Here is a 9,604-nt window from a genome sequence, read left to right on the forward strand (position 1 = left end):
GGCTATTTTTCTTTCCCCCTGCACCCACTAATTCTGCAGAGGGACCAACAGTCTTGAATAAATCGATCAGTATTGTTCTCTGTGTGAGATATGAGTAAATGTAAGTGTTGGGTTACACTATCATATATAGAAGCACTCCTGGGTACCATGATAACTTTTTATGTAAAAATTCTTTTAAGTTATCGTGTGTGTGTGTGTGTAGATTTGAAACATATATAGTAACAAAAATAATATATCAAACTTTAATCTTTTCATATGAGGTCAATCTTTAATGAGATAATAAAAAATATAAGAAAACACCCAAAAAGCATAACCATTGATCAATTGCTATTAAGTGTGTCTCTCTTTTCTCTATAAGATCACCACTACTAATTAAGAATGTGAATGTAATTTGATGGGAGAGAAGAGAGGACCTACTCTATTTAAATAATTATATAATTAATTAATAGCAGTCTCATTATCCAGTATTAATATATAGGCCCAATTAACCAGCTTAATCTATCTTTGATTCACACCAAATTTATAAAATAACTCAAACTTCTAAGAATTCATGAGTATATATATCTCACTTCAACCCATCTCTTAAAACCAAAAGTCTTACAATCAATTAATAACAACCCACTAAATGTAAAATTCTACCATTTTACCTTAACCACAAGATAATAAAAAGGTAATTATTTTTAATAAATTAACTATCAAATAATGGCACTTAATTGTGGCATTTTTTACATCATATGAATAAGCATATATATAAAACAAATTGTTTAACTAAAACTTAAAAACAAAACAGTGGATTAAAGTTATAAGTAGTTTATGATCAGGATGATATAATTTATTGTATTTAAAAATCCAATTTTGATTTATTTATCACCTAATTAATTTGCATGGTTAGGAATTTGCATTCAATTGGGAATTGGCAGAAGAATGGAAGCGAATTGGTTGAGCCGTGACTGAATCAGAGACAGAGACATAGGGGAGAGAGATTTGACTATGAGAGAGCCAATGACCAATGAGGAAGTAGAAAAGAATTCTGGTGACCCACGTGTCATGAAACATTTGCTGCGCTAAATACATTGAACTTTATTTTGCCTCCAACATATATATATATATATATAATCCAAAAGCATATATAAAAAAATGTGTAAGGAAACCTCTACACACATATCCAAAACCTTACTCCTATTTCAACCATTTTTATTTTTATTTTTATTTTTATTTTTTAATCACAATTATCATTTAAGTATTTATTTGTTTTTATTCAATGTTATAAATTTAATTTTCTATATCAAAGAGTCTGGCAGTGACTAGAAATGAAAATTGAGACAAGGCAGGCAGGCAGGCTGGCTGGCCGGCCGCCTGGCGCCTGCTTTAATTTTGGGATTCATTGTAGGAAAAAGATATGTGGTTGGATTCTTATATCATTTTAATGGATGTATTTAATTAATTATAACATATTATCACGTATGTATTTAGAATTTGCCTTCATCGTGACAATTGGCGATGGCGGAGGCATGTACCTCTATCTATCTGTCTATCTAGGTAAGTTTGGGCGATGCATGAATGAATGAATGAATGAATAATTAATAATAATGAAGGATGAATGAGGAAGTTAAACTAAAGAAAGAGGTGCAATGAACATGATGATGATGAGATGGTATCATGAGATTAGATGGTGATGATAAAGGTGAAAAGTATATGGGATGGGCACCAAGTAGGAAAGGACAGGATAGGATAGGATGGGATCATCGGATCGTTGCACCTTTCATTCATTTCTATGCTTCTCTCTCTCCAGTCAATAATATATATATATATTTATGCTTCAGTTCAGCTTGCTTCACAAACCAACCATTTGTTTTTTGTTTTTATCCTCCAAGTAAGTAGTCCAAGTTGTAAGTAGTCCAACTGTGTGTAATCAATCAACTTCGATTAAATAACATCTGGCTTTCAGCCTTTCAGTCCATCCATCTAAATAATCAATCCTTAGCTGTTCATCATCATTGCTCTCTCTCTCTCTCTCTCTCTCAATCGAAGATATTTTCATACAAATCCACACAAAGCATCCACAAATTTTAGGGCATCTTCAGATATAGAAATTTTAATTTTTTATCAAACGATTGAATGAAAAACTTACACTACGAATTAATAAAAAGTATTCTTTTAAAACACACATAATATTTCTATTAAACAACTATAGGCTACTTGTGGCAAGTGCACTTGTGATGGAGTTAAAAGGATTTTAATTCCTATTATCAAATGGAGTATATTATGTTTTTTTTTCATGAGGTTACATGATTCTTTTTCTCAAGTTCAAGGACAAGTATTTCTTATGAATTTTCTGTCACCTATAAATAAAGTGTTTGCGCTTATTTCTCAAGAAAAACATCAACGAAAGATTAGGGTCAACCTTAATTTGAATATTGATTCTGCTAATAATATGATATTTGCTGTTAAATTTGATGTGTCCAAAGAAAATTACAGCCCTGGAATGCATAATCAGGGTAGCAGATGGAGTAATAATACGTGGGATTACAAAGGTCCTTGTAATGCCTCACTTTTCAATTACACAATGATGTAAAATATAAGTTAGCGGGCATTATTGAAAATCCTTTTTTAACAAAAGCAATAATCGAACATGTTATGCTAAATAACTAGTATTTCCACTAAATAATATAAGCATCGCATCTTTTGCTCGTTGTTTGTAGTACAATTGTAGAACGCACTCATATTCATACATCCTTTTATTAAGTATCGTAGCTGCTAATTACAATACAACTCTTTGAATTATAAGTTCGTACAAATGAATCCAAGAAAAGAAAACTAAACGCCTGCCATCTCTTCGCCTTTGTTTGCGTTAGAGCCTAGAGTACCTGTCACACTTTGACATACTTGGAACGTTGAATATTTCAGGGGTATGAAACACCCAAATTAGATAGTTATATCTAAATAAGTGGTACAAGAAAGGAAACAATGCATGCAAAAACAATATGCAGTTATGCCAAGAAATATACAGAAATAAGTATGAAATCCCTCAAGATCATGTTAATATAAAACTTCTCATATGATAGCCATGCTAGGATATTGCCATGTTTGAACCTCTCGGCCCCCTTACACAGGCACGAGATAGCCTTCTTACTTGCCATGTTTGAACCCCTCGGCCCCTTTACACAAACTCGAGGTAGCCCCCTTATACACGCCCATGTGGTCAGTCCCCTTACACAGGTCTCGTGGTAATTCACACATTACAAGCCACCAACTAGCCACGATCACCAAACAACATAATATATGACAAAGCAAAATGAATATGATATGTATGCCACAAGTCACGCACGAGAGTCATTGTGTTCAAACATAATGCAACAAAGTGGAAAGAATATGCTTGAAACATAAAAAATATGAGATGTAAACAATAAACCACCCACAAATGAAATCAAGAGTGATCAAAAGGAAGCAAGAAGCATGCATAAATCACTCACCTTGACTGTTTACCTCCTAGGTGTATTATTCATAGTTAACAAATCTAGCTTTCTACAGAAAATACTAATTTTTGTAAACCAAACATCAAATATTTTTTATATAGGGTTGTAGGTCATTAAAAGATGAGTTCATATGCAAAATTTCAGGCAAAAAGGGGTTATTCACGCATCGAGAGAAGAGGCCCCACGCGTTGCTATGCGTAGCCCCTGCTGGCGCGTGTACTGCACGTGCCTTTTTCTTCTCTAGCGATAACAAGTGGTCATTCTTGTTTTTTAGCCATATTTCCCTTGTTTTAGCTCTGATTCAACTCCCGTTTGAATCTAAAGGTCCATTCCTTTCCCCTATACTAGAATATAACAAGAAATCAGACTTACCTCATGGTTTTTCTGACTATTTGACACGAACTCCGAGGAGAATCCAAAAATTCCAGCGAAGCCCGTTCTCTCTCATTTCTCTACTGATTTCTCTCATTATTTTTGCATAATTGTTCCCTTACTCTCAAGATCTTATCTTTCTCCTCACAACCCCTCAAACCCAACATAATTTTGGCTTAATCTTCTTGGTATGGCTTGGGATGCAATCCTTGGTCCTATTTATAGAAATCTCGGGCCAATCTCGTGTCACCACATACCCTGCCACTTATCCCTCCATGTGCGGCCTTGATTCTTTTTCCCAATCCTATGTCGTCACTTGTCCAAAACTAAATTGAATAATATTTGAAATCCAAAACCATATTTAAGAAGTTTTAAAATCCAAAGTCATGTTGGAATGAAGTTTGAAATTTATTTCATTTAGGTCCCTGAACTTTCCTTGAATCTCATCAATTCTTAAATCTTTTAGTAAATTAAAGTTGTTCCTGGGTTTCTTTTTCAAGAATTACAATTTTACTCAATTTTTAAAATTACAATTTTACCCTTAGTTCAAAAATTAAATTTTTATCTTAAAACTTTCATAATCCTTTGCAATTTCTTGTTTTCTTGAATATTTTAAGTCTAAAAATGTCAGGTATTATAGTCCTCCTAGGAAAGATAGACCTTTATGTACTCATTGTCAAATTCATGGTCATACCACTAACAAATGCTACAAGCTTAATGGGTATCCTCCTGGTTATCAACTGAGACAAAGAAATAATAATCTCTCATTCTAATAATAATATTGTCGTCAATCAAGTCTCGCATTCTAAGCCTAAATCTGACTCTTAGGATGCGATTGGAACTTAATATTGAGTCTTAACACAAATTAGTTCCAACAAATGATTTTTGTATTATCTGGCTAATTCCCTCGAGCCTCCTGGTGACACTGATGGTGCAAGTATTCCTTTCACCATAGGTACTTGTTTTTCAGTATCTCTATGTCCTATTTTATCCTCTCTTCCAAGGTTGTTAAAATCGTAAAATTGTAAAAGGGTGTTCAACATGTAAAATCGTAAAATCGAGTGCGATTCAACTTCAAAATCGTAAAATCGTACCCGTAAAATCTAGTGTTTAACAACCATGCTCTCTTCAATATTGGATAGTTGATTCAGAAGCTACTCAGCACATTTGTTCCAATGTTAATGCTTTTGTTTCTCTAAAGTTAATTCGGAATTCCACTATTAGATATTGCCTGATCATTCTTGCATCCTTGTAAATTTTTCTGGTGATGTTAGACTTCAAAAATGTGTTGTTTGTACCACACTTCAAGTTCAATTTACTCTCTGTAAGTGCCCTTACGAAAGATTCTCAGCTTACTATTAGTTTCCTTCATGATTGGTTCTTCTTTAAGGATCTACACAATAAGAGGATGATTGGCAAGGGTGACAGATTGGAGGGCCTATATGTGCTTAATTCTACTACTCTAAGTTTCAATAATGTAGCATGTAATTCCTTAGTTTCTACCCATGTAAACACTGTTTCAGCCAACATTTGGCATAATAAATTCGGGCATTTGTAATACTCCAAATTACATGAGTTGTAAGAAAGGTTACATTGTGATATAACAAAGTTTAATAAAGTCACTCCTTGTTATATTTGTCCTTTAGCTAAGCAAAGAAGGTTATCATTTGAGTCACACAATCATATGGCTAAGTCTCCTTTTGACTTGGTTCATTATGATATTTGGGGGCCTTATAATGTTACAGCTCATTCTGGTCACCGATTTTTCTCAACATTGGCGGATGATTGCAACCGTTTTACATGGATATTTTTGCTTAAACAAAAGTAAGATGTTATTTCTGTTATTCCCAAGTTCCTTAATATGGTTTCTACTCAGTTCAAAATTACCATCAAAAGCTTCAAATTTGATAATGCCCCAGAATTAGCATTCGCTGATTTTTTTTTTAATGAAAATGGAGTGTTGCATCAATTTTCTTGTGTGGAAAGACCTCAACAAAATTTTGTGGTAGAAAGAAAGCATCAACATTTGTTGAATGTAGCTCGTGCTCTTTATTTTCAGTCTAGGGTCCCTCTTGAGTTTGGGACTGAATGTGTCCTCAGCTACATTTCTCATCAATCGAACATCTTCACTTTTGCTTCAAAATAAAGCCCCTTGTGAAATTTTGTATCAATCTGCTGTAGACTATTCCCATAGATTTTTAGGTGTTTAACCTTTGCTTCTACACTCACTACTCATCGCACCAAATTTCACCCTAGAGCACGACTGGGTGTTTTCCTTGGTTATCCTCTAGGCATCAAGGGCTACAACTTTATGATCTCCAATCCAAACAAGTCTTTGTTTCTCTTTTCCATGAAGACATCTTCCCCTTTCACACTGTGGTTCCTTTTGAAAATTTAGTGGACCCTTTTCCTGACATTGTTTTACTTGTTCCTTTTTTTGATCCTTGTCCTTCTTTTCCTACAATTCCTACTGAACAGGCTACTTTTTCTCTTGATCAACCCATTGATTCTCCTCTGCTTAATTCCTCTATTCCATTGCCTCAAGTTCCTTCTATTCGCAAGTCCTTGAGAATCACTAAACCTCCATCTTATCTACGTGACTTTCACTGCAATTTATTGACTCAAACAACCATGCCTACATGTAATACCTCTTATCCTTTGTCTAAGTAACTGTCCTATGATTCTCTTTCTTCTTCTCACAATAATTTTGTGCTGAATGTTTCCACTCAATATGAGCCATAGTTTTATCATCAAACTGTTAAGTTTCAGCACTGGAGGTATGCTATGCGTGATGAATTGGCTGCTATGGAAGCCAATCATACATGGTCAGTTGTTTATCTTCCACCCGGAAAACACTCTATTGGTTGCAGATGGATTTATAAAATCAAATATGGGTTTAATGGTACTATAGAACGATATAAGGCTCGGTTAGTTGCTAAGGGTTATACCCAATAAGAAGGGCTTGATTTTTTTAACACATTTTCCTCTGTTGCTAAGTTTGTTACAGTTAAAGTTTTGTTGGCATTGGCTACTAGTCAACACTGGCAACTTGTTCAACTTGATGTGAAGGATTTTCCTCTTGGTTACCACAAACAGGGGGAGTCTTCTCTTAAGGCTGGTACCTTAGTTTGCAAACTCCACAAATCTATCTATGGCCTTAAACAAGTCTCGAGGCTGTGGTATTCTAAATTCTCTCTAGCTTTTGTTGCATTTGGGTTTTCTCAATCGAAAGCTGATTACTCTCTGTTTACTAAAGGGTCTGGTTCTTCTTTTGTTACTCTTTTTGTGTATGTTGAGAATATAGTCATCACAGGTCCAAGTTCTCAAGTTATTGACTCTTTAAAGTCCTATATTCCTATCTTAGTAGTCAATTCAACCTCAAAGACTTGGGTTGTATGAAGTGTTTCCTTGGACTTGAAATTGCTAGATCTGCCAGCAACTTTGTTCTATCTCAAAGAAAGTAAGCTCTGCAGTTACTTGAGGACACTGGTTACTTAGCTTGCAAACCGACTTATGTTCCTATGGATCCTAAGGCTTCCATTAGTGCTTTTGAGGGTGATTTACTCACTGATGTTTCTGCCTACAAACGTCTTATTGGCCATCTTCTCTATTTGACTTTAACACGACCTGATATCACGTTTGTTGTTCATAGATTGAGTCAATTTTTGGCTCAGCCTTGCCTGCCTCACCTGCAAGCTACTCATCATTTGCTTCGCTATATCAAGTCTCATCTTGGTCGGGGCTTATTTTTCTCCTATTTGTTTAAAGGCCTTTTTTGATGCAGATTGGTGTTCTTGCTTGGACATGCAACGCTCAGTCACTGGCTTTTGTAGATTCCCTTGTTTCTTGGAAGGCTAAGAAACAATCTACTGTATCTCGTTTGTCTTGCTGAAGCTGAATGCCATGCATTAGCTTCCACTGCCAATGAATTGGTTTGGCTCCAATAGTCGCTTCAGGACTTTCATGTAACTGTTTCATCCCCGCCATTTCTTTTATGTGACAATCAGGCAACGGTTCAAATTGCTTCCAATCCCATTTTTCGGGATAAGGTTTCTCAAGGGTTGATCAAGCTTATGCCCATACGCTTTTAAGCACCAGTTAGCCGATGCTTTCACTAAAGCTCTGCCTTTTTCTATGCTGTTTCCACTCTTGTCCAATATATATGGCTATCAAGGATATATTCAGAGTCCATCTTGAGAGGGTGTATTAGATATTGTACATATTTTTACTATTTGCGTTGTATAGCTGGCAGGTGTAGGCGTGCCTGTTTCTAATTATTTTTGTTATAATTATTTATATAGCTTGTTTGATGTACCTGTTATTTGACTGCTTCTTGCAATAAGAAAGTCTCTCGATTTTCTTTTCAATCAATGTCTATGTTGATAGTGAAGCCCCAACTCAAGGCTGCTGGATGGAAGGCTAGTGGGCTTGACCCACTTAGCAACCTCCAGGAGTCTCTTAAAGGATGGATGGCAATTGGGCTTGGCCCATTCAGCAACCTCTTGTGATCCGTTAACTCGATGGCCCATCCAATGCTCTCCCATATATAAAGCTCGGTCTTCGTTTGTTACAACAGCATTCGTCCTTAGTCCTAAATCTGCCGATTTTCTCTCAGAACCGATCTTCTCTCTTGGCTATTTAAAACCCTAGCTGCGACTCATGGAGATACACTGGCGCTCTCAGATCTCTTCCATCTACTGCTGTCAACCTTACCTTTGGTGCTGTTTGAGTCCTACAGATCTTGTGTGTTGGCTCGTTTATGGTTGTAAGCTATTTCTGTCACTGATTTACATATTTATCTTGCTGTATTTTGTATTGAGCGTTGAGGAGTTGAGGGTGTATATCTATCATCATTATTATAGTGCAGTGAGCTCCCTTAAACCGGAACTCAACGTGGATGTAGCCCTATTTTAGGGTGAACCACGGTAAAACCTTGTGCCTCTTCTTTTACTGTTTTTATGCTTGTGTTGCTTCGATTTATCTTGTGGGAACAAACTGTCATTTTTCTTCCTGTGTTAGAGGTGGTTGGGATATTTTGTATGTGTGTATGTGTACGCCCCAGCCCAACAGTGGTATCAGAGCCCTAAATCGATTACCTTGTTTATCTTGCTGTTTGTTTTCTGTTCGTGTTTGGGTAACTGTCCTCTAGGGTTTTTTATGAGAGATTCAGTCAGTGAGGGTTTACTGAGAAAATCTCTAGTAGTGACCAGGGGTTAGGGTATCCGATTGCAAGATGACTACCACTAGGTTTGATATTGGGGTTTTCGATGGTAAAGGGGATTTTGGGAGTTGGAAGAAAAAGATGAGGGTTCTGCTCTCACATCATAAACTGGCAATTGCCCTAGAACCAGATGATAGGAAATGGACTAGGGAACAATTAGCTCAGACAGCTGAGATTAGGGAAGAGGCTTATAACCTTATTTTTCTGCATCTAGGTGACACTGTCATTCGAAAAGTAGATGGAATAACCTCACCTCTTGACCTTTGGAATAAACTAGAATCTTTATATGCTGTTATGGCTGCCCCTAATTTAGTTTATCTCAAAGGTCTGTTATTTAATTTCAAAATGGACACCTCTAAGTCTATGGATGAAAACATAGATGAGTTTACTAGGTTGTCTCTTCTTCTAAGGGGAACTGATCAAGCATTAGGAGACACTAGTGAAGCAATGATCTTACTAAATTCTCTGCCTGATGATTATAATGTGGTAAAACATGCTCTCCAATACACTGGTATAGTCCCTACACTTGAATTAG

Source organism: Diospyros lotus, chromosome 2 (genome assembly GCF_014633365.1).
Source record: "Diospyros lotus cultivar Yz01 chromosome 2, ASM1463336v1, whole genome shotgun sequence".
Taxonomy (NCBI): Eukaryota; Viridiplantae; Streptophyta; class Magnoliopsida; order Ericales; family Ebenaceae; genus Diospyros; species Diospyros lotus.